The sequence below is a fragment of the Paroedura picta genome, chromosome 17 (assembly GCF_049243985.1).
Source record: "Paroedura picta isolate Pp20150507F chromosome 17, Ppicta_v3.0, whole genome shotgun sequence".
NCBI lineage: Eukaryota > Metazoa > Chordata > Lepidosauria > Squamata > Gekkonidae > Paroedura > Paroedura picta.
The window spans coordinates 13,339,269-13,365,956 of NC_135385.1; positions in this window are offsets into that span (position 1 = coordinate 13,339,269).

The following is a 26,688-nucleotide window of genomic DNA, read 5'->3' on the forward strand; positions in this document are numbered from 1 at the left end:
AGACCTCATCTGTGTTTAATTGAGAAAAAAAACCTCCTACTGTCTTTTGAAGCGATCCTTAAACAGTCTAGGAGTCAGAAAAGGGCCAGAGACACTGGAGGCCTACTGACATGACATCACAAAGACCTCATCTGTGTTTAATTGGGGATAAAATCCTCTTACTGTCTTTTGAAGCCATCCTTAAACAGTCTAGGAGTCAGAAAAGGGCCAGAGACACTGGATGCCTACTGACATGACATCATAAAGACCTCATCTGTGTTTAATTGAGAAAAAAATCCTCCTACTGTCTTTTGAAGCCATCCTTAAACAGTCTAGGAGTCAGAAAAGGGCCAGAGACACTGGATGCCTACTGACATGACATCACAAAGACCTCATCTGTGTTTAATTGAGAAAAAAATCCTCCTACTGTCTTTTGAAGCCATCCTTAAACAGTCTAGGAGTCAGAAAAGGGCCAGAGACACTGGATGCCTACTGACATGACATCACAAAGACCTCATCTGTGTTTAATTGAGAAAAAAATCCTCCTACTGTCTTTTGAAGCCATCCTTAAACAGTCTAGGAGTCAGAAAAGGGCCAGAGACACTGGAGGCCTACTGACATGACATCACAAAGACCTCATCTGTGTTTAATTGGGGATAAAATCCTCTTACTGTCTTTTGAAGCCATCCTTAAACAGTCTAGGAGTCAGAAAAGGGCCAGAGACACTGGATGCCTACTGACATGACATCACAAAGACCTCATCTGTGTTTAATTGAGAAAAAAATCCTCCTACTGTCTTTTGAAGCCATCCTTAAACAGTCTAGGAGTCAGAAAAGGGCCAGAGACACTGGATGCCTACTGACATGACATCACAAAGACCTCATCTGTGTTTAATTGAGAAAAAAATCCTCCTACTGTCTTTTGAAGCCATCCTTAAACAGTCTAGGAGTCAGAAAAGGGCCAGAGACACTGGATGCCTACTGACATGACATCACAAAGACCTCATCAGTGTTTAATTGAGAAAAAAATCCTCCTACTGTCTTTTGAAGCCATCCTTAAACAGTCTAGGAGTCAGAAAAGGGCCAGAGACACTGGATGCCTACTGACATGACATCACAAAGACCTCATCTGTGTTTAATTGAGAAAAAAATCCTCCTACTGTCTTTTGAAGCCATCCTTAAACAGTCTAGGAGTCAGAAAAGGGCCAGAGACACTGGAGGCCTACTGACATGACATCACAAAGACCTCATCTGTGTTTAATTGAGAAAAAAAAACCTCTTACTGTCTTTTGAAGCGATCCTTAAACAGTCTAGGAGTCAGAAAAGGGCCAGGGACAGGAGGCCTACTGACATGACATCACAAAGACCTCATCTGTGTTTAATTGAGAAAAAAAAACCTCTTACTGCCTTTTGGGGCGATCTTTAAACAGACTAAAAGTCAGAAAAGGGCCAGAGACACTGGATACCTACTGACCTGATATCACAAAGACCTCACCTGTGTTTAATTGAGAAGAAAAAAACCTCTTAATGTCTTTTGAAGCGATCCTTAAACAGTCTAGAGAAAAGGGCCAGAGACACTGGAGGCCTATTGACATGACATCACAAAGACCTCATCTGTGTTTAATTGAGAAAAAAAAAACCTCTTACTGCCTTTTGGGGCGATCTTTAAACAGACTAAAAGTCAGAAAAGGGCCAGAGACACTGGATACCTACTGACCTGACATCACAAAGACCTCACCTGTGTTTAATTGAGAAGAAAAAAACCTCTTAATGTCTTTTGAAGCGATCCTTAAACAGTCTAGGAGACAGAAAAGGGCCAGAGACACTGGAGGACTACTGACATGACATCACAAAGACCTCATCTGTGTTTAATTGAGAAAAAAAACCTCTTTCTGTCTTTTGAAGCGATCCTTAAACAGTCTAGGAGTCAGAAAAGGGCCAGAGACACTGGAGGCCTACTGACATGACATCACAAAGACCTCATCTGTGTTTAATTGAGAAAAAAAACCTCTTACTGTCTTTTGAAGTAATCCTTAAACAGTCTAGGAGACAGAAAAGGGCCAGAGACACAGGATGCCTACTGACGTGACATCACAAAGACCTCATCTGTGTTTAATTGAGAAAAAAAACCTCTTACTGTCTTTTGAAGCGATCCTTAAACAGTCTAGGAGTCAGAAAAGGGCCAGAGACACTGGATGCCTACTGACATGACATCACAAAGACCTCATCTGTGTTTAATTGAGAAAAAAAACCTCCTACTGTCTTTTGAAGCGATCCTTAAACAGTCTAGGAGTCAGAAAAGGACCAAAGAAACTGGATGCCTACTGACATGACATCACAAAGACCTCATCTGTGTTTAATTGAGAAAAAAAACCTCCTACTGTCTTTTGAAGCGATCCTTAAACAGTCTAGGAGTCAGAAAAGGGCCAGAGACACTGGATACCTACTGACATGATATCACAAAGACCTCACCATTGTTTAATTGAGAAGAAAAAAACCTCTTACTGCCTTTTGGGGCGATCTTTAAACAGCCTAGGGGTCAGAAAAGGGCCAGAGACACTGGATGCCTACTGACATGACATCACAAAGACCTCATCTGTGTTTAATTGAGAAAAAAAACCTCTTACTGTCTTTTGAAGCGATCCTTAAACAGTCTAGGAGTCAGAAAAGGGCCAGAGACACTGGATGCCTACTGACATGACATCACAAAGACCTCATCTGTGTTTAATTGAGAAAAAAAACCTCCTACTGTCTTTTGAAGCGATCCTTAAACAGTCTAGGAGTCAGAAAAGGGCCAGAGACACTGGAGGCCTACTGACATGACATCACAAAGACCTCATCTGTGTTTAATTGGGGATAAAATCCTCTTACTGTCTTTTGAAGCCATCCTTAAACAGTCTAGGAGTCAGAAAAGGGCCAGAGACACTGGATGCCTACTGACATGACATCACAAAGACCTCATCTGTGTTTAATTGAGAAAAAAATCCTCCTACTGTCTTTTGAAGCCATCCTTAAACAGTCTAGGAGTCAGAAAAGGGCCAGAGACACTGGATGCCTACTGACATGACATCACAAAGACCTCATCTGTGTTTAATTGAGAAAAAAATCCTCCTACTGTCTTTTGAAGCCATCCTTAAACAGTCTAGGAGTCAGAAAAGGGCCAGAGACACTGGATGCCTACTGACATGACATCACAAAGACCTCATCTGTGTTTAATTGAGAAAAAAATCCTCCTACTGTCTTTTGAAGCCATCCTTAAACAGTCTAGGAGTCAGAAAAGGGCCAGAGACACTGGAGGCCTACTGACATGACATCACAAAGACCTCATCTGTGTTTAATTGGGGATAAAATCCTCTTACTGTCTTTTGAAGCCATCCTTAAACAGTCTAGGAGTCAGAAAAGGGCCAGAGACACTGGATGCCTACTGACATGACATCACAAAGACCTCATCTGTGTTTAATTGAGAAAAAAATCCTCCTACTGTCTTTTGAAGCCATCCTTAAACAGTCTAGGAGTCAGAAAAGGGCCAGAGACACTGGATGCCTACTGACATGACATCACAAAGACCTCATCTGTGTTTAATTGAGAAAAAAATCCTCCTACTGTCTTTTGAAGCCATCCTTAAACAGTCTAGGAGTCAGAAAAGGGCCAGAGACACTGGATGCCTACTGACATGACATCACAAAGACCTCATCAGTGTTTAATTGAGAAAAAAATCCTCCTACTGTCTTTTGAAGCCATCCTTAAACAGTCTAGGAGTCAGAAAAGGGCCAGAGACACTGGATGCCTACTGACATGACATCACAAAGACCTCATCTGTGTTTAATTGAGAAAAAAATCCTCCTACTGTCTTTTGAAGCCATCCTTAAACAGTCTAGGAGTCAGAAAAGGGCCAGAGACACTGGAGGCCTACTGACATGACATCACAAAGACCTCATCTGTGTTTAATTGAGAAAAAAAAACCTCTTACTATCTTTTGAAGCGATCCTTAAACAGTCTAGGAGTCAGAAAAGGGCCAGGGACAGGAGGCCTACTGACATGACATCACAAAGACCTCATCTGTGTTTAATTGAGAAAAAAAAACCTCTTACTGCCTTTTGGGGCGATCTTTAAACAGACTAAAAGTCAGAAAAGGGCCAGAGACACTGGATACCTACTGACCTGATATCACAAAGACCTCACCTGTGTTTAATTGAGAAGAAAAAAACCTCTTAATGTCTTTTGAAGCGATCCTTAAACAGTCTAGAGAAAAGGGCCAGAGACACTGGAGGCCTATTGACATGACATCACAAAGACCTCATCTGTGTTTAATTGAGAAAAAAAAAACCTCTTACTGCCTTTTGGGGCGATCTTTAAACAGACTAAAAGTCAGAAAAGGGCCAGAGACACTGGATACCTACTGACCTGACATCACAAAGACCTCACCTGTGTTTAATTGAGAAGAAAAAAACCTCTTAATGTCTTTTGAAGCGATCCTTAAACAGTCTAGGAGACAGAAAAGGGCCAGAGACACTGGAGGACTACTGACATGACATCACAAAGACCTCATCTGTGTTTAATTGAGAAAAAAAACCTCTTTCTGTCTTTTGAAGCGATCCTTAAACAGTCTAGGAGTCAGAAAAGGGCCAGAGACACTGGAGGCCTACTGACATGACATCACAAAGACCTCATCTGTGTTTAATTGAGAAAAAAAACCTCTTACTGTCTTTTGAAGTAATCCTTAAACAGTCTAGGAGACAGAAAAGGGCCAGAGACACAGGATGCCTACTGACGTGACATCACAAAGACCTCATCTGTGTTTAATTGAGAAAAAAAACCTCTTACTGTCTTTTGAAGCGATCCTTAAACAGTCTAGGAGTCAGAAAAGGGCCAGAGACACTGGATGCCTACTGACATGACATCACAAAGACCTCATCTGTGTTTAATTGAGAAAAAAAACCTCCTACTGTCTTTTGAAGCGATCCTTAAACAGTCTAGGAGTGAGAAAAGGACCAAAGAAACTGGATGCCTACTGACATGACATCACAAAGACCTCATCTGTGTTTAATTGAGAAAAAAAACCTCCTACTGTCTTTTGAAGCGATCCTTAAACAGTCTAGGAGTCAGAAAAGGGCCAGAGACACTGGATACCTACTGACATGATATCACAAAGACCTCACCATTGTTTAATTGAGAAGAAAAAAACCTCTTACTGCCTTTTGGGGCGATCTTTAAACAGCCTAGGGGTCAGAAAAGGGCCAGAGACACTGGATGCCTACTGACATGACATCACAAAGACCTCATCTGTGTTTAATTGAGAAAAAAAACCTCTTACTGTCTTTTGAAGCGATCCTTAAACAGTCTAGGAGTCAGAAAAGGGCCAGAGACACTGGATGCCTACTGACATGACATCACAAAGACCTCATCTGTGTTTAATTGAGAAAAAAAACCTCCTACTGTCTTTTGAAGCGATCCTTAAACAGTCTAGGAGTCAGAAAAGGGCCAGAGACACTGGAGGCCTACTGACATGACATCACAAAGACCTCATCTGTGTTTAATTGGGGATAAAATCCTCTTACTGTCTTTTGAAGCCATCCTTAAACAGTCTAGGAGTCAGAAAAGGGCCAGAGACACTGGATGCCTACTGACATGACATCACAAAGACCTCATCTGTGTTTAATTGAGAAAAAAATCCTCCTACTGTCTTTTGAAGCCATCCTTAAACAGTCTAGGAGTCAGAAAAGGGCCAGAGACACTGGATGCCTACTGACATGACATCACAAAGACCTCATCTGTGTTTAATTGAGAAAAAAATCCTCCTACTGTCTTTTGAAGCCATCCTTAAACAGTCTAGGAGTCAGAAAAGGGCCAGAGACACTGGATGCCTACTGACATGACATCACAAAGACCTCATCTGTGTTTAATTGAGAAAAAAATCCTCCTACTGTCTTTTGAAGCCATCCTTAAACAGTCTAGGAGTCAGAAAAGGGCCAGAGACACTGGAGGCCTACTGACATGACATCACAAAGACCTCATCTGTGTTTAATTGGGGATAAAATCCTCTTACTGTCTTTTGAAGCCATCCTTAAACAGTCTAGGAGTCAGAAAAGGGCCAGAGACACTGGATGCCTACTGACATGACATCACAAAGACCTCATCTGTGTTTAATTGAGAAAAAAATCCTCCTACTGTCTTTTGAAGCCATCCTTAAACAGTCTAGGAGTCAGAAAAGGGCCAGAGACACTGGATGCCTACTGACATGACATCACAAAGACCTCATCTGTGTTTAATTGAGAAAAAAATCCTCCTACTGTCTTTTGAAGCCATCCTTAAACAGTCTAGGAGTCAGAAAAGGGCCAGAGACACTGGATGCCTACTGACATGACATCACAAAGACCTCATCAGTGTTTAATTGAGAAAAAAATCCTCCTACTGTCTTTTGAAGCCATCCTTAAACAGTCTAGGAGTCAGAAAAGGGCCAGAGACACTGGATGCCTACTGACATGACATCACAAAGACCTCATCTGTGTTTAATTGAGAAAAAAATCCTCCTACTGTCTTTTGAAGCCATCCTTAAACAGTCTAGGAGTCAGAAAAGGGCCAGAGACACTGGAGGCCTACTGACATGACATCACAAAGACCTCATCTGTGTTTAATTGAGAAAAAAAAACCTCTTACTGTCTTTTGAAGCGATCCTTAAACAGTCTAGGAGTCAGAAAAGGGCCAGGGACAGGAGGCCTACTGACATGACATCACAAAGACCTCATCTGTGTTTAATTGAGAAAAAAAAACCTCTTACTGCCTTTTGGGGCGATCTTTAAACAGACTAAAAGTCAGAAAAGGGCCAGAGACACTGGATACCTACTGACCTGATATCACAAAGACCTCACCTGTGTTTAATTGAGAAGAAAAAAACCTCTTAATGTCTTTTGAAGCGATCCTTAAACAGTCTAGAGAAAAGGGCCAGAGACACTGGAGGCCTATTGACATGACATCACAAAGACCTCATCTGTGTTTAATTGAGAAAAAAAAAACCTCTTACTGCCTTTTGGGGCGATCTTTAAACAGACTAAAAGTCAGAAAAGGGCCAGAGACACTGGATACCTACTGACCTGACATCACAAAGACCTCACCTGTGTTTAATTGAGAAGAAAAAAACCTCTTAATGTCTTTTGAAGCGATCCTTAAACAGTCTAGGAGACAGAAAAGGGCCAGAGACACTGGAGGACTACTGACATGACATCACAAAGACCTCATCTGTGTTTAATTGAGAAAAAAAACCTCTTTCTGTCTTTTGAAGCGATCCTTAAACAGTCTAGGAGTCAGAAAAGGGCCAGAGACACTGGAGGCCTACTGACATGACATCACAAAGACCTCATCTGTGTTTAATTGAGAAAAAAAACCTCTTACTGTCTTTTGAAGTAATCCTTAAACAGTCTAGGAGACAGAAAAGGGCCAGAGACACTGGATGCCTACTGACATGACATCACAAAGACCTCATCTGTGTTTAATTGAGAAAAAAAACCTCCTACTGTCTTTTGAAGCGATCCTTAAACAGTCTAGGAGTCAGAAAAGGACCAAAGAAACTGGATGCCTACTGACATGACATCACAAAGACCTCATCTGTGTTTAATTGAGAAAAAAAACCTCCTACTGTCTTTTGAAGCGATCCTTAAACAGTCTAGGAGTCAGAAAAGGGCCAGAGACACTGGATACCTACTGACATGATATCACAAAGACCTCACCATTGTTTAATTGAGAAGAAAAAAACCTCTTACTGCCTTTTGGGGCGATCTTTAAACAGCCTAGGGGTCAGAAAAGGGCCAGAGACACTGGATGCCTACTGACATGACATCACAAAGACCTCATCTGTGTTTAATTGAGAAAAAAAACCTCTTACTGTCTTTTGAAGCGATCCTTAAACAGTCTAGGAGTCAGAAAAGGGCCAGAGACACTGGATGCCTACTGACATGACATCACAAAGACCTCATCTGTGTTTAATTGAGAAAAAAAAACCTCCTACTGTCTTTTGAAGCGATCCTTAAACAGTCTAGGAGTCAGAAAAGGGCCAGAGACACTGGAGGCCTACTGACATGACATCACAAAGACCTCATCTGTGTTTAATTGGGGATAAAATCCTCTTACTGTCTTTTGAAGCCATCCTTAAACAGTCTAGGAGTCAGAAAAGGGCCAGAGACACTGGATGCCTACTGACATGACATCACAAAGACCTCATCTGTGTTTAATTGAGAAAAAAAACCTCCTACTGTCTTTTGAAGCGATCCTTAAACAGTCTAGGAGTCAGAAAAGGACCAAAGAAACTGGATGCCTACTGACATGACATCACAAAGACCTCATCTGTGTTTAATTGAGAAAAAAAACCTCCTACTGTCTTTTGAAGCGATCCTTAAACAGTCTAGGAGTCAGAAAAGGGCCAGAGACACTGGATGCCTACTGACATGACATCACAAAGACCTCATCTGTGTTTAATTGAGAAAAAAAACCTCCTACTGTCTTTTGAAGCGATCCTTAAACAGTCTAGGAGTCAGAAAAGGACCAAAGAAACTGGATGCCTACTGACATGACATCACAAAGACCTCATCTGTGTTTAATTGAGAAAAAAAACCTCCTACTGTCTTTTGAAGCGATCCTTAAACAGTCTAGGAGTCAGAAAAGGGCCAGAGACACTGGATACCTACTGACATGATATCACAAAGACCTCACCATTGTTTAATTGAGAAGAAAAAAACCTCTTACTGCCTTTTGGGGCGATCTTTAAACAGCCTAGGGGTCAGAAAAGGGCCAGAGACACTGGATGCCTACTGACATGACATCACAAAGACCTCATCTGTGTTTAATTGAGAAAAAAAACCTCTTACTGTCTTTTGAAGCGATCCTTAAACAGTCTAGGAGTCAGAAAAGGGCCAGAGACACTGGATGCCTACTGACATGACATCACAAAGACCTCATCTGTGTTTAATTGAGAAAAAAAACCTCCTACTGTCTTTTGAAGCGATCCTTAAACAGTCAAGGAGTCAGAAAAGGGCCAGAGACACTGGAGGCCTACTGACATGACATCACAAAGACCTCATCTGTGTTTAATTGGGGATAAAATCCTCTTACTGTCTTTTGAAGCCATCCTTAAACAGTCTAGGAGTCAGAAAAGGGCCAGAGACACTGGATGCCTACTGACATGACATCACAAAGACCTCATCTGTGTTTAATTGAGAAAAAAATCCTCCTACTGTCTTTTGAAGCCATCCTTAAACAGTCTAGGAGTCAGAAAAGGGCCAGAGACACTGGATGCCTACTGACATGACATCACAAAGACCTCATCTGTGTTTAATTGAGAAAAAAATCCTCCTACTGTCTTTTGAAGCCATCCTTAAACAGTCTAGGAGTCAGAAAAGGGCCAGAGACACTGGATGCCTACTGACATGACATCACAAAGACCTCATCTGTGTTTAATTGAGAAAAAAATCCTCCTACTGTCTTTTGAAGCCATCCTTAAACAGTCTAGGAGTCAGAAAAGGGCCAGAGACACTGGAGGCCTACTGACATGACATCACAAAGACCTCATCTGTGTTTAATTGAGAAAAAAAAACCTCTTACTGTCTTTTGAAGCGATCCTTAAACAGTCTAGGAGTCAGAAAAGGGCCAGGGACAGGAGGCCTACTGACATGACATCACAAAGACCTCATCTGTGTTTAATTGAGAAAAAAAAACCTCTTACTGCCTTTTGGGGCGATCTTTAAACAGACTAAAAGTCAGAAAAGGGCCAGAGACACTGGATACCTACTGACCTGATATCACAAAGACCTCACCTGTGTTTAATTGAGAAGAAAAAAACCTCTTAATGTCTTTTGAAGCGATCCTTAAACAGTCTAGAGAAAAGGGCCAGAGACACTGGAGGCCTATTGACATGACATCACAAAGACCTCATCTGTGTTTAATTGAGAAAAAAAAAACCTCTTACTGCCTTTTGGGGCGATCTTTAAACAGACTAAAAGTCAGAAAAGGGCCAGAGACACTGGATACCTACTGACCTGACATCACAAAGACCTCACCTGTGTTTAATTGAGAAGAAAAAAACCTCTTAATGTCTTTTGAAGCGATCCTTAAACAGTCTAGGAGACAGAAAAGGGCCAGAGACACTGGAGGACTACTGACATGACATCACAAAGACCTCATCTGTGTTTAATTGAGAAAAAAAACCTCTTTCTGTCTTTTGAAGCGATCCTTAAACAGTCTAGGAGTCAGAAAAGGGCCAGAGACACTGGAGGCCTACTGACATGACATCACAAAGACCTCATCTGTGTTTAATTGAGAAAAAAAACCTCTTACTGTCTTTTGAAGTAATCCTTAAACAGTCTAGGAGACAGAAAAGGGCCAGAGACACAGGATGCCTACTGACGTGACATCACAAAGACCTCATCTGTGTTTAATTGAGAAAAAAAACCTCTTACTGTCTTTTGAAGCGATCCTTAAACAGTCTAGGAGTCAGAAAAGGGCCAGAGACACTGGATGCCTACTGACATGACATCACAAAGACCTCATCTGTGTTTAATTGAGAAAAAAAACCTCCTACTGTCTTTTGAAGCGATCCTTAAACAGTCTAGGAGTCAGAAAAGGACCAAAGAAACTGGATGCCTACTGACATGACATCACAAAGACCTCATCTGTGTTTAATTGAGAAAAAAAACCTCCTACTGTCTTTTGAAGCGATCCTTAAACAGTCTAGGAGTCAGAAAAGGGCCAGAGACACTGGATACCTACTGACATGATATCACAAAGACCTCACCATTGTTTAATTGAGAAGAAAAAAACCTCTTACTGCCTTTTGGGGCGATCTTTAAACAGCCTAGGGGTCAGAAAAGGGCCAGAGACACTGGATGCCTACTGACATGACATCACAAAGACCTCATCTGTGTTTAATTGAGAAAAAAAACCTCTTACTGTCTTTTGAAGCGATCCTTAAACAGTCTAGGAGTCAGAAAAGGGCCAGAGACACTGGATGCCTACTGACATGACATCACAAAGACCTCATCTGTGTTTAATTGAGAAAAAAAACCTCCTACTGTCTTTTGAAGCGATCCTTAAACAGTCTAGGAGTCAGAAAAGGGCCAGAGACACTGGAGGCCTACTGACATGACATCACAAAGACCTCATCTGTGTTTAATTGGGGATAAAATCCTCTTACTGTCTTTTGAAGCCATCCTTAAACAGTCTAGGAGTCAGAAAAGGGCCAGAGACACTGGATGCCTACTGACATGACATCACAAAGACCTCATCTGTGTTTAATTGAGAAAAAAATCCTCCTACTGTCTTTTGAAGCCATCCTTAAACAGTCTAGGAGTCAGAAAAGGGCCAGAGACACTGGATGCCTACTGACATGACATCACAAAGACCTCATCTGTGTTTAATTGAGAAAAAAATCCTCCTACTGTCTTTTGAAGCCATCCTTAAACAGTCTAGGAGTCAGAAAAGGGCCAGAGACACTGGATGCCTACTGACATGACATCACAAAGACCTCATCTGTGTTTAATTGAGAAAAAAATCCTCCTACTGTCTTTTGAAGCCATCCTTAAACAGTCTAGGAGTCAGAAAAGGGCCAGAGACACTGGAGGCCTACTGACATGACATCACAAAGACCTCATCTGTGTTTAATTGGGGATAAAATCCTCTTACTGTCTTTTGAAGCCATCCTTAAACAGTCTAGGAGTCAGAAAAGGGCCAGAGACACTGGATGCCTACTGACATGACATCACAAAGACCTCATCTGTGTTTAATTGAGAAAAAAATCCTCCTACTGTCTTTTGAAGCCATCCTTAAACAGTCTAGGAGTCAGAAAAGGGCCAGAGACACTGGATGCCTACTGACATGACATCACAAAGACCTCATCTGTGTTTAATTGAGAAAAAAATCCTCCTACTGTCTTTTGAAGCCATCCTTAAACAGTCTAGGAGTCAGAAAAGGGCCAGAGACACTGGATGCCTACTGACATGACATCACAAAGACCTCATCAGTGTTTAATTGAGAAAAAAATCCTCCTACTGTCTTTTGAAGCCATCCTTAAACAGTCTAGGAGTCAGAAAAGGGCCAGAGACACTGGATGCCTACTGACATGACATCACAAAGACCTCATCTGTGTTTAATTGAGAAAAAAATCCTCCTACTGTCTTTTGAAGCCATCCTTAAACAGTCTAGGAGTCAGAAAAGGGCCAGAGACACTGGAGGCCTACTGACATGACATCACAAAGACCTCATCTGTGTTTAATTGAGAAAAAAAAACCTCTTACTATCTTTTGAAGCGATCCTTAAACAGTCTAGGAGTCAGAAAAGGGCCAGGGACAGGAGGCCTACTGACATGACATCACAAAGACCTCATCTGTGTTTAATTGAGAAAAAAAAACCTCTTACTGCCTTTTGGGGCGATCTTTAAACAGACTAAAAGTCAGAAAAGGGCCAGAGACACTGGATACCTACTGACCTGATATCACAAAGACCTCACCTGTGTTTAATTGAGAAGAAAAAAACCTCTTAATGTCTTTTGAAGCGATCCTTAAACAGTCTAGAGAAAAGGGCCAGAGACACTGGAGGCCTATTGACATGACATCACAAAGACCTCATCTGTGTTTAATTGAGAAAAAAAAAACCTCTTACTGCCTTTTGGGGCGATCTTTAAACAGACTAAAAGTCAGAAAAGGGCCAGAGACACTGGATACCTACTGACCTGACATCACAAAGACCTCACCTGTGTTTAATTGAGAAGAAAAAAACCTCTTAATGTCTTTTGAAGCGATCCTTAAACAGTCTAGGAGACAGAAAAGGGCCAGAGACACTGGAGGACTACTGACATGACATCACAAAGACCTCATCTGTGTTTAATTGAGAAAAAAAACCTCTTTCTGTCTTTTGAAGCGATCCTTAAACAGTCTAGGAGTCAGAAAAGGGCCAGAGACACTGGAGGCCTACTGACATGACATCACAAAGACCTCATCTGTGTTTAATTGAGAAAAAAAACCTCTTACTGTCTTTTGAAGTAATCCTTAAACAGTCTAGGAGACAGAAAAGGGCCAGAGACACAGGATGCCTACTGACGTGACATCACAAAGACCTCATCTGTGTTTAATTGAGAAAAAAAACCTCTTACTGTCTTTTGAAGCGATCCTTAAACAGTCTAGGAGTCAGAAAAGGGCCAGAGACACTGGATGCCTACTGACATGACATCACAAAGACCTCATCTGTGTTTAATTGAGAAAAAAAACCTCCTACTGTCTTTTGAAGCGATCCTTAAACAGTCTAGGAGTGAGAAAAGGACCAAAGAAACTGGATGCCTACTGACATGACATCACAAAGACCTCATCTGTGTTTAATTGAGAAAAAAAACCTCCTACTGTCTTTTGAAGCGATCCTTAAACAGTCTAGGAGTCAGAAAAGGGCCAGAGACACTGGATACCTACTGACATGATATCACAAAGACCTCACCATTGTTTAATTGAGAAGAAAAAAACCTCTTACTGCCTTTTGGGGCGATCTTTAAACAGCCTAGGGGTCAGAAAAGGGCCAGAGACACTGGATGCCTACTGACATGACATCACAAAGACCTCATCTGTGTTTAATTGAGAAAAAAAACCTCTTACTGTCTTTTGAAGCGATCCTTAAACAGTCTAGGAGTCAGAAAAGGGCCAGAGACACTGGATGCCTACTGACATGACATCACAAAGACCTCATCTGTGTTTAATTGAGAAAAAAAACCTCCTACTGTCTTTTGAAGCGATCCTTAAACAGTCTAGGAGTCAGAAAAGGGCCAGAGACACTGGAGGCCTACTGACATGACATCACAAAGACCTCATCTGTGTTTAATTGGGGATAAAATCCTCTTACTGTCTTTTGAAGCCATCCTTAAACAGTCTAGGAGTCAGAAAAGGGCCAGAGACACTGGATGCCTACTGACATGACATCACAAAGACCTCATCTGTGTTTAATTGAGAAAAAAATCCTCCTACTGTCTTTTGAAGCCATCCTTAAACAGTCTAGGAGTCAGAAAAGGGCCAGAGACACTGGATGCCTACTGACATGACATCACAAAGACCTCATCTGTGTTTAATTGAGAAAAAAATCCTCCTACTGTCTTTTGAAGCCATCCTTAAACAGTCTAGGAGTCAGAAAAGGGCCAGAGACACTGGATGCCTACTGACATGACATCACAAAGACCTCATCTGTGTTTAATTGAGAAAAAAATCCTCCTACTGTCTTTTGAAGCCATCCTTAAACAGTCTAGGAGTCAGAAAAGGGCCAGAGACACTGGAGGCCTACTGACATGACATCACAAAGACCTCATCTGTGTTTAATTGGGGATAAAATCCTCTTACTGTCTTTTGAAGCCATCCTTAAACAGTCTAGGAGTCAGAAAAGGGCCAGAGACACTGGATGCCTACTGACATGACATCACAAAGACCTCATCTGTGTTTAATTGAGAAAAAAATCCTCCTACTGTCTTTTGAAGCCATCCTTAAACAGTCTAGGAGTCAGAAAAGGGCCAGAGACACTGGATGCCTACTGACATGACATCACAAAGACCTCATCTGTGTTTAATTGAGAAAAAAATCCTCCTACTGTCTTTTGAAGCCATCCTTAAACAGTCTAGGAGTCAGAAAAGGGCCAGAGACACTGGATGCCTACTGACATGACATCACAAAGACCTCATCAGTGTTTAATTGAGAAAAAAATCCTCCTACTGTCTTTTGAAGCCATCCTTAAACAGTCTAGGAGTCAGAAAAGGGCCAGAGACACTGGATGCCTACTGACATGACATCACAAAGACCTCATCTGTGTTTAATTGAGAAAAAAATCCTCCTACTGTCTTTTGAAGCCATCCTTAAACAGTCTAGGAGTCAGAAAAGGGCCAGAGACACTGGAGGCCTACTGACATGACATCACAAAGACCTCATCTGTGTTTAATTGAGAAAAAAAAACCTCTTACTGTCTTTTGAAGCGATCCTTAAACAGTCTAGGAGTCAGAAAAGGGCCAGGGACAGGAGGCCTACTGACATGACATCACAAAGACCTCATCTGTGTTTAATTGAGAAAAAAAAACCTCTTACTGCCTTTTGGGGCGATCTTTAAACAGACTAAAAGTCAGAAAAGGGCCAGAGACACTGGATACCTACTGACCTGATATCACAAAGACCTCACCTGTGTTTAATTGAGAAGAAAAAAACCTCTTAATGTCTTTTGAAGCGATCCTTAAACAGTCTAGAGAAAAGGGCCAGAGACACTGGAGGCCTATTGACATGACATCACAAAGACCTCATCTGTGTTTAATTGAGAAAAAAAAAACCTCTTACTGCCTTTTGGGGCGATCTTTAAACAGACTAAAAGTCAGAAAAGGGCCAGAGACACTGGATACCTACTGACCTGACATCACAAAGACCTCACCTGTGTTTAATTGAGAAGAAAAAAACCTCTTAATGTCTTTTGAAGCGATCCTTAAACAGTCTAGGAGACAGAAAAGGGCCAGAGACACTGGAGGACTACTGACATGACATCACAAAGACCTCATCTGTGTTTAATTGAGAAAAAAAACCTCTTTCTGTCTTTTGAAGCGATCCTTAAACAGTCTAGGAGTCAGAAAAGGGCCAGAGACACTGGAGGCCTACTGACATGACATCACAAAGACCTCATCTGTGTTTAATTGAGAAAAAAAAACCTCTTACTGTCTTTTGAAGTAATCCTTAAACAGTCTAGGAGACAGAAAAGGGCCAGAGACACTGGATGCCTACTGACATGACATCACAAAGACCTCATCTGTGTTTAATTGAGAAAAAAAACCTCCTACTGTCTTTTGAAGCGATCCTTAAACAGTCTAGGAGTCAGAAAAGGACCAAAGAAACTGGATGCCTACTGACATGACATCACAAAGACCTCATCTGTGTTTAATTGAGAAAAAAAACCTCCTACTGTCTTTTGAAGCGATCCTTAAACAGTCTAGGAGTCAGAAAAGGGCCAGAGACACTGGATACCTACTGACATGATATCACAAAGACCTCACCATTGTTTAATTGAGAAGAAAAAAACCTCTTACTGCCTTTTGGGGCGATCTTTAAACAGCCTAGGGGTCAGAAAAGGGCCAGAGACACTGGATGCCTACTGACATGACATCACAAAGACCTCATCTGTGTTTAATTGAGAAAAAAAACCTCTTACTGTCTTTTGAAGCGATCCTTAAACAGTCTAGGAGTCAGAAAAGGGCCAGAGACACTGGATGCCTACTGACATGACATCACAAAGACCTCATCTGTGTTTAATTGAGAAAAAAAAACCTCCTACTGTCTTTTGAAGCGATCCTTAAACAGTCTAGGAGTCAGAAAAGGGCCAGAGACACTGGAGGCCTACTGACATGACATCACAAAGACCTCATCTGTGTTTAATTGGGGATAAAATCCTCTTACTGTCTTTTGAAGCCATCCTTAAACAGTCTAGGAGTCAGAAAAGGGCCAGAGACACTGGATGCCTACTGACATGACATCACAAAGACCTCATCTGTGTTTAATTGAGAAAAAAAACCTCCTACTGTCTTTTGAAGCGATCCTTAAACAGTCTAGGAGTCAGAAAAGGACCAAAGAAACTGGATGCCTACTGACATGACATCACAAAGACCTCATCTGTGTTTAATTGAGAAAAAAAACCTCCTACTGTCTTTTGAAGCGATCCTTAAACAGTCTAGGAGTCAGAAAAGGGCCAGAGACACTGGATACCTACTGACATGATATCACAAAGACCTCACCATTGTTTAATTGAGAAGAAAAAAACCTCTTACTGCCTTTTGGGGCGATCTTTAAACAGCCTAGGGGTCAGAAAAGGGCCAGAGACACTGGATGCCTACTGACATGACATCACAAAGACCTCATCTGTGTTTAATTGAGAAAAAAAACCTCTTACTGTCTTTTGAAGCGATCCTTAAACAGTCTAGGAGTCAGAAAAGGGCCAGAGACACAGGATGCCTACTGACATGACATCACAAAGACCTCATCTGTGTTTAATTGAGAAAAAAAAACCTCCTACTGTCTTTTGAAGCGATCCTTAAACAGTCTAGGAGTCAGAAAAGGGCCAGAGACACTGGAGGCCTACTGACATGACATCACAAAGACCTCATCTGTGTTTAATTGGGGATAAAATCCTCTTACTGTCTTTTGAAGCCATCCTTAAACAGTCTAGGAGTCAGAAAAGGGCCAGAGACACTGGATGCCTACTGACATGACATCACAAAGACCTCATCTGTGTTTAATTGAGAAAAAAATCCTCCTACTGTCTTTTGAAGCCATCCTTAAACAGTCTAGGAGTCAGAAAAGGGCCAGAGACACTGGATGCCTACTGACATGACATCACAAAGACCTCATCTGTGTTTAATTGAGAAAAAAATCCTCCTACTGTCTTTTGAAGCCATCCTTAAACAGTCTAGGAGTCAGAAAAGGGCCAGAGACACTGGATGCCTACTGACATGACATCACAAAGACCTCATCTGTGTTTAATTGAGAAAAAAATCCTCCTACTGTCTTTTGAAGCCATCCTTAAACAGTCTAGGAGTCAGAAAAGGGCCAGAGACACTGGAGGCCTACTGACATGACATCACAAAGACCTCATCTGTGTTTAATTGGGGATAAAATCCTCTTACTGTCTTTTGAAGCCATCCTTAAACAGTCTAGGAGTCAGAAAAGGGCCAGAGACACTGGATGCCTACTGACATGACATCACAAAGACCTCATCTGTGTTTAATTGAGAAAAAAATCCTCCTACTGTCTTTTGAAGCCATCCTTAAACAGTCTAGGAGTCAGAAAAGGGCCAGAGACACTGGATGCCTACTGACATGACATCACAAAGACCTCATCTGTGTTTAATTGAGAAAAAAATCCTCCTACTGTCTTTTGAAGCCATTCTTAAACAGTCTAGGAGTCAGAAAAGGGCCAGAGACACTGGATGCCTACTGACATGACATCACAAAGACCTCATCAGTGTTTAATTGAGAAAAAAATCCTCCTACTGTCTTTTGAAGCGATCCTTAAACAGTCTAGGAGTGAGAAAAGGGCCAGAGACACTGGAGGCCTACTGACATGACATCACAAAGACCTCATCTGTGTTTAATTGAGAAAAAAAAACCTCTTACTGTCTTTTGAAGCGATCCTTAAACAGTCTAGGAGTCAGAAAAGGGCCAGGGACAGGAGGCCTACTGACATGACATCACAAAGACCTCATCTGTGTTTAATTGAGAAAAAAAAAACCTCTTACTGCCTTTTGGGGCGATCTTTAAACAGACTAAAAGTCAGAAAAGGGCCAGAGACACTGGATACCTACTGACCTGATATCACAAAGACCTCACCTGTGTTTAATTGAGAAGAAAAAAACCTCTTAATGTCTTTTGAAGCGATCCTTAAACAGTCTAGGAGTCAGAAAAGGGCCAGAGACACTGGAGGCCTATTGACATGACATCACAAAGACCTCATCTGTGTTTAATTGAGAAAAAAAAAACCTCTTACTGCCTTTTGGGGCGATCTTTAAACAGACTAAAAGTCAGAAAAGGGCCAGAGACACTGGATACCTACTGACCTGACATCACAAAGACCTCACCTGTGTTTAATTGAGAAGAAAAAAACCTCTTAATGTCTTTTGAAGCGATCCTTAAACAGTCTAGGAGACAGAAAAGGGCCAGAGACACTGGAGGACTACTGACATGACATCACAAAGACCTCATCTGTGTTTAATTGAGAAAAAAAACCTCTTTCTGTCTTTTGAAGCGATCCTTAAACAGTCTAGGAGTCAGAAAAGGGCCAGAGACACTGGAGGCCTACTGACATGACATCACAAAGACCTCATCTGTGTTTAATTGAGAAAAAAAACCTCTTACTGTCTTTTGAAGTAATCCTTAAACAGTCTAGGAGACAGAAAAGGGCCAGAGACACAGGATGCCTACTGACGTGACATCACAAAGACCTCATCTGTGTTTAATTGAGAAAAAAAACCTCTTACTGTCTTTTGAAGCGATCCTTAAACAGTCTAGGAGTCAGAAAAGGGCCAGAGACACTGGATGCCTACTGACATGACATCACAAAGACCTCATCTGTGTTTAATTGAGAAAAAAAACCTCCTACTGTCTTTTGAAGCGATCCTTAAACAGTCTAGGAGTCAGAAAAGGACCAAAGAAACTGGATGCCTACTGACATGACATCACAAAGACCTCATCTGTGTTTAATTGAGAAAAAAAACCTCCTACTGTCTTTTGAAGCGATCCTTAAACAGTCTAGGAGTCAGAAAAGGGCCAGAGACACTGGATACCTACTGACATGATATCACAAAGACCTCACCATTGTTTAATTGAGAAGAAAAAAACCTCTTACTGCCTTTTGGGGCGATCTTTAAACAGCCTAGGGGTCAGAAAAGGGCCAGAGACACTGGATGCCTACTGACATGACATCACAAAGACCTCATCTGTGTTTAATTGAGAAAAAAAACCTCTTACTGTCTTTTGAAGCGATCCTTAAACAGTCTAGGAGTCAGAAAAGGGCCAGAGACACTGGATGCCTAGGGGTCAGAAAAGGGCCAGAGACACTGGAAAAAAATCCTCTTACTGTCTTTTGAAGCCATCCTTAAACAGTCTAGGAGTCAGAAAAGGGCCAGAGACACTGGATGCCTACTGACATGACATCACAAAGACCTCATCTGTGTTTAATTGAGAAAAAAATCCTCTTTTGAAGCGATCCTTAAACAGTCTAGGAGTCAGAAAAGGGCCAGAGACACTGGATACCTACTGACATGATATCACAAAGACCTCACCATTGTTTAATTGAGAAGAAAAAAACCTCTTACTGCCTTTTGGGGCGATCTTTAAACAGCCTAGGGGTCAGAAAAGGGCCAGAGACACTGGAGGCCTACTGACATGACATCACAAAGACCTCATCTGTGTTTAATTGAGAAAAAAAACCTCTTACTGTCTTTTGAAGCGATCCTTAAACAGTCTAGGAGTCAGAAAAGGGCCAGAGACACTGGATGCCTACTGACATGACATCACAAAGACCTCATCTGTGTTTAATTGAGAAAAAAAACCTCCTACTGTCTTTTGAAGCGATCCTTAAACAGTCTAGGAGTCAGAAAAGGGCCAGAGACACTGGAGGCCTACTGACATGACATCACAAAGACCTCATCTGTGTTTAATTGGGGATAAAATCCTCTTACTGTCTTTTGAAGCCATCCTTAAACAGTCTAGGAGTCAGAAAAGGGCCAGAGACACTGGATGCCTACTGACATGACATCACAAAGACCTCATCTGTGTTTAATTGAGAAAAAAATCCTCCTACTGTCTTTTGAAGCCATCCTTAAACAGTCTAGGAGTCAGAAAAGGGCCAGAGACACTGGATGCCTACTGACATGACATCACAAAGACCTCATCTGTGTTTAATTGAGAAAAAAATCCTCCTACTGTCTTTTGAAGCCATCCTTAAACAGTCTAGGAGTCAGAAAAGGGCCAGAGACACTGGATGCCTACTGACATGACATCACAAAGACCTCATCTGTGTTTAATTGAGAAAAAAATCCTCCTACTGTCTTTTGAAGCCATCCTTAAACAGTCTAGGAGTCAGAAAAGGGCCAGAGACACTGGAGGCCTACTGACATGACATCACAAAGACCTCATCTGTGTTTAATTGGGGATAAAATCCTCTTACTGTCTTTTGAAGCCATCCTTAAACAGTCTAGGAGTCAGAAAAGGGCCAGAGACACTGGATGCCTACTGACATGACATCACAAAGACCTCATCTGTGTTTAATTGAGAAAAAAATCCTCCTACTGTCTTTTGAAGCCATCCTTAAACAGTCTAGGAGTCAGAAAAGGGCCAGAGACACTGGATGCCTACTGACATGACATCACAAAGACCTCATCTGTGTTTAATTGAGAAAAAAATCCTCCTACTGTCTTTTGAAGCCATCCTTAAACAGTCTAGGAGTCAGAAAAGGGCCAGAGACACTGGATGCCTACTGACATGACATCACAAAGACCTCATCAGTGTTTAATTGAGAAAAAAATCCTCCTACTGTCTTTTGAAGCCATCCTTAAACAGTCTAGGAGTCAGAAAAGGGCCAGAGACACTGGATGCCTACTGACATGACATCACAAAGACCTCATCTGTGTTTAATTGAGAAAAAAATCCTCCTACTGTCTTTTGAAGCCATCCTTAAACAGTCTAGGAGTCAGAAAAGGGCCAGAGACACTGGAGGCCTACTGACATGACATCACAAAGACCTCATCTGTGTTTAATTGAGAAAAAAAAACCTCTTACTGTCTTTTGAAGCGATCCTTAAACAGTCTAGGAGTCAGAAAAGGGCCAGGGACAGGAGGCCTACTGACATGACATCACAAAGACCTCATCTGTGTTTAATTGAGAAAAAAAAACCTCTTACTGCCTTTTGGGGCGATCTTTAAACAGACTAAAAGTCAGAAAAGGGCCAGAGACACTGGATACCTACTGACTTGATATCACAAAGACCTCACCTGTGTTTAATTGAGAAGAAAAAAACCTCTTAATGTCTTTTGAAGCGATCCTTAAACAGTCTAGAGAAAAGGGCCAGAGACACTGGAGGCCTATTGACATGACATCACAAAGACCTCATCTGTGTTTAATTGAGAAAAAAAAAACCTCTTACTGCCTTTTGGGGCGATCTTTAAACAGACTAAAAGTCAGAAAAGGGCCAGAGACACTGGATACCTACTGACCTGACATCACAAAGACCTCACCTGTGTTTAATTGAGAAGAAAAAAACCTCTTAATGTCTTTTGAAGCGATCCTTAAACAGTCTAGGAGACAGAAAAGGGCCAGAGACACTGGAGGACTACTGACATGACATCACAAAGACCTCATCTGTGTTTAATTGAGAAAAAAAACCTCTTTCTGTCTTTTGAAGCGATCCTTAAACAGTCTAGGAGTCAGAAAAGGGCCAGAGACACTGGAGGCCTACTGACATGACATCACAAAGACCTCATCTGTGTTTAATTGAGAAAAAAAACCTCTTACTGTCTTTTGAAGTAATCCTTAAACAGTCTAGGAGACAGAAAAGGGCCAGAGACACTGGATGCCTACTGACATGACATCACAAAGACCTCATCTGTGTTTAATTGAGAAAAAAAACCTCCTACTGTCTTTTGAAGCGATCCTTAAACAGTCTAGGAGTCAGAAAAGGACCAAAGAAACTGGATGCCTACTGACATGACATCACAAAGACCTCATCTGTGTTTAATTGAGAAAAAAAACCTCCTACTGTCTTTTGAAGCGATCCTTAAACAGTCTAGGAGTCAGAAAAGGGCCAGAGACACTGGATACCTACTGACATGATATCACAAAGACCTCACCATTGTTTAATTGAGAAGAAAAAAACCTCTTACTGCCTTTTGGGGCGATCTTTAAACAGCCTAGGGGTCAGAAAAGGGCCAGAGACACTGGATGCCTACTGACATGACATCACAAAGACCTCATCTGTGTTTAATTGAGAAAAAAAACCTCTTACTGTCTTTTGAAGCGATCCTTAAACAGTCTAGGAGTCAGAAAAGGGCCAGAGACACTGGATGCCTACTGACATGACATCACAAAGACCTCATCTGTGTTTAATTGAGAAAAAAAAACCTCCTACTGTCTTTTGAAGCGATCCTTAAACAGTCTAGGAGTCAGAAAAGGGCCAGAGACACTGGAGGCCTACTGACATGACATCACAAAGACCTCATCTGTGTTTAATTGGGGATAAAATCCTCTTACTGTCTTTTGAAGCCATCCTTAAACAGTCTAGGAGTCAGAAAAGGGCCAGAGACACTGGATGCCTACTGACATGACATCACAAAGACCTCATCTGTGTTTAATTGAGAAAAAAAACCTCCTACTGTCTTTTGAAGCGATCCTTAAACAGTCTAGGAGTCAGAAAAGGACCAAAGAAACTGGATGCCTACTGACATGACATCACAAAGACCTCATCTGTGTTTAATTGAGAAAAAAAACCTCCTACTGTCTTTTGAAGCGATCCTTAAACAGTCTAGGAGTCAGAAAAGGGCCAGAGACACTGGATACCTACTGACATGATATCACAAAGACCTCACCATTGTTTAATTGAGAAGAAAAAAACCTCTTACTGCCTTTTGGGGCGATCTTTAAACAGCCTAGGGGTCAGAAAAGGGCCAGAGACACTGGATGCCTACTGACATGACATCACAAAGACCTCATCTGTGTTTAATTGAGAAAAAAAACCTCTTACTGTCTTTTGAAGCGATCCTTAAACAGTCTAGGAGTCAGAAAAGGGCCAGAGACACAGGATGCCTACTGACATGACATCACAAAGACCTCATCTGTGTTTAATTGAGAAAAAAAAACCTCCTACTGTCTTTTGAAGCGATCCTTAAACAGTCTAGGAGTCAGAAAAGGGCCAGAGACACTGGAGGCCTACTGACATGACATCACAAAGACCTCATCTGTGTTTAATTGGGGATAAAATCCTCTTACTGTCTTTTGAAGCCATCCTTAAACAGTCCAGGAGTCAGAAAAGGGCCAGAGACACTGGATGCCTACTGACATGACATCACAAAGACCTCATCTGTGTTTAATTGAGAAAAAAATCCTCCTACTGTCTTTTGAAGCCATCCTTAAACAGTCTAGGAGTCAGAAAAGGGCCAGAGACACTGGATGCCTACTGACATGACATCACAAAGACCTCATCTGTGTTTAATTGAGAAAAAAATCCTCCTACTGTCTTTTGAAGCCATCCTTAAACAGTCTAGGAGTCAGAAAAGGGCCAGAGACACTGGATGCCTACTGACATGACATCACAAAGACCTCATCTGTGTTTAATTGAGAAAAAAATCCTCCTACTGTCTTTTGAAGCCATCCTTAAACAGTCTAGGAGTCAGAAAAGGGCCAGAGACACTGGAGGCCTACTGACATGACATCACAAAGACCTCATCTGTGTTTAATTGGGGATAAAATCCTCTTACTGTCTTTTGAAGCCATCCTTAAACAGTCTAGGAGTCAGAAAAGGGCCAGAGACACTGGATGCCTACTGACATGACATCACAAAGACCTCATCTGTGTTTAATTGAGAAAAAAATCCTCCTACTGTCTTTTGAAGCCATCCTTAAACAGTCTAGGAGTCAGAAAAGGGCCAGAGACACTGGATGCCTACTGACATGACATCACAAAGACCTCATCAGTGTTTAATTGAGAAAAAAATCCTCCTACTGTCTTTTGAAGCCATCCTTAAACAGTCTAGGAGTCAGAAAAGGGCCAGAGACACTGGAGGCCTACTGACATGACATCACAAAGACCTCATCTGTGTTTAATTGAGAAAAAAAAACCTCTTACTGTCTTTTGAAGCGATCCTTAAACAGTCTAGGAGTCAGAAAAGGGCCAGGGACAGGAGGCCTACTGACATGACATCACAAAGACCTCATCTGTGTTTAATTGAGAAAAAAAAAACCTCTTACTGCCTTTTGGGGCGATCTTTAAACAGACTAAAAGTCAGAAAAGGGCCAGAGACACTGGATACCTACTGACCTGATATCACAAAGACCTCACCTGTGTTTAATTGAGAAGAAAAAAACCTCTTAATGTCTTTTGAAGCGATCCTTAAACAGTCTAGGAGTCAGAAAAGGGCCAGAGACACTGGAGGCCTATTGACATGACATCACAAAGACCTCATCTGTGTTTAATTGAGAAAAAAAAAACCTCTTACTGCCTTTTGGGGCGATCTTTAAACAGACTAAAAGTCAGAAAAGGGCCAGAGACACTGGATACCTACTGACCTGACATCACAAAGACCTCACCTGTGTTTAATTGAGAAGAAAAAAACCTCTTAATGTCTTTTGAAGCGATCCTTAAACAGTCTAGGAGACAGAAAAGGGCCAGAGACACTGGAGGACTACTGACATGACATCACAAAGACCTCATCTGTGTTTAATTGAGAAAAAAAACCTCTTTCTGTCTTTTGAAGCGATCCTTAAACAGTCTAGGAGTCAGAAAAGGGCCAGAGACACTGGAGGCCTACTGACATGACATCACAAAGACCTCATCAGTGTTTAATTGAGAAAAAAATCCTCCTACTGTCTTTTGAAGCCATCCTTAAACAGTCTAGGAGTCAGAAAAGGGCCAGAGACACTGGATGCCTACTGACATGACATCACAAAGACCTCATCTGTGTTTAATTGAGAAAAAAATCCTCCTACTGTCTTTTGAAGCCATCCTTAAACAGTCTAGGAGTCAGAAAAGGGCCAGAGACACTGGAGGCCTACTGACATGACATCACAAAGACCTCATCTGTGTTTAATTGAGAAAAAAAAACCTCTTACTGTCTTTTGAAGCGATCCTTAAACAGTCTAGGAGTCAGAAAAGGGCCAGGGACAGGAGGCCTACTGACATGACATCACAAAGACCTCATCTGTGTTTAATTGAGAAAAAAAAACCTCTTACTGCCTTTTGGGGCGATCTTTAAACAGACTAAAAGTCAGAAAAGGGCCAGAGACACTGGATACCTACTGACCTGATATCACAAAGACCTCACCTGTGTTTAATTGAGAAGAAAAAAACCTCTTAATGTCTTTTGAAGCGATCCTTAAACAGTCTAGAGAAAAGGGCCAGAGACACTGGAGGCCTATTGACATGACATCACAAAGACCTCATCTGTGTTTAATTGAGAAAAAAAAAACCTCTTACTGCCTTTTGGGGCGATCTTTAAACAGACTAAAAGTCAGAAAAGGGCCAGAGACACTGGATACCTACTGACCTGACATCACAAAGACCTCACCTGTGTTTAATTGAGAAGAAAAAAACCTCTTAATGTCTTTTGAAGCGATCCTTAAACAGTCTAGGAGACAGAAAAGGGCCAGAGACACTGGAGGACTACTGACATGACATCACAAAGACCTCATCTGTGTTTAATTGAGAAAAAAAACCTCTTTCTGTCTTTTGAAGCGATCCTTAAACAGTCTAGGAGTCAGAAAAGGGCCAGAGACACTGGAGGCCTACTGACATGACATCACAAAGACCTCATCTGTGTTTAATTGAGAAAAAAAACCTCTTACTGTCTTTTGAAGTAATCCTTAAACAGTCTAGGAGACAGAAAAGGGCCAGAGACACTGGATGCCTACTGACATGACATCACAAAGACCTCATCTGTGTTTAATTGAGAAAAAAAACCTCCTACTGTCTTTTGAAGCGATCCTTAAACAGTCTAGGAGTCAGAAAAGGACCAAAGAAACTGGATGCCTACTGACATGACATCACAAAGACCTCATCTGTGTTTAATTGAGAAAAAAAACCTCCTACTGTCTTTTGAAGCGATCCTTAAACAGTCTAGGAGTCAGAAAAGGGCCAGAGACACTGGATACCTACTGACATGATATCACAAAGACCTCACCATTGTTTAATTGAGAAGAAAAAAACCTCTTACTGCCTTTTGGGGCGATCTTTAAACAGCCTAGGGGTCAGAAAAGGGCCAGAGACACTGGATGCCTACTGACATGACATCACAAAGACCTCATCTGTGTTTAATTGAGAAAAAAAACCTCTTACTGTCTTTTGAAGCGATCCTTAAACAGTCTAGGAGTCAGAAAAGGGCCAGAGACACTGGATGCCTACTGACATGACATCACAAAGACCTCATCTGTGTTTAATTGAGAAAAAAAAACCTCCTACTGTCTTTTGAAGCGATCC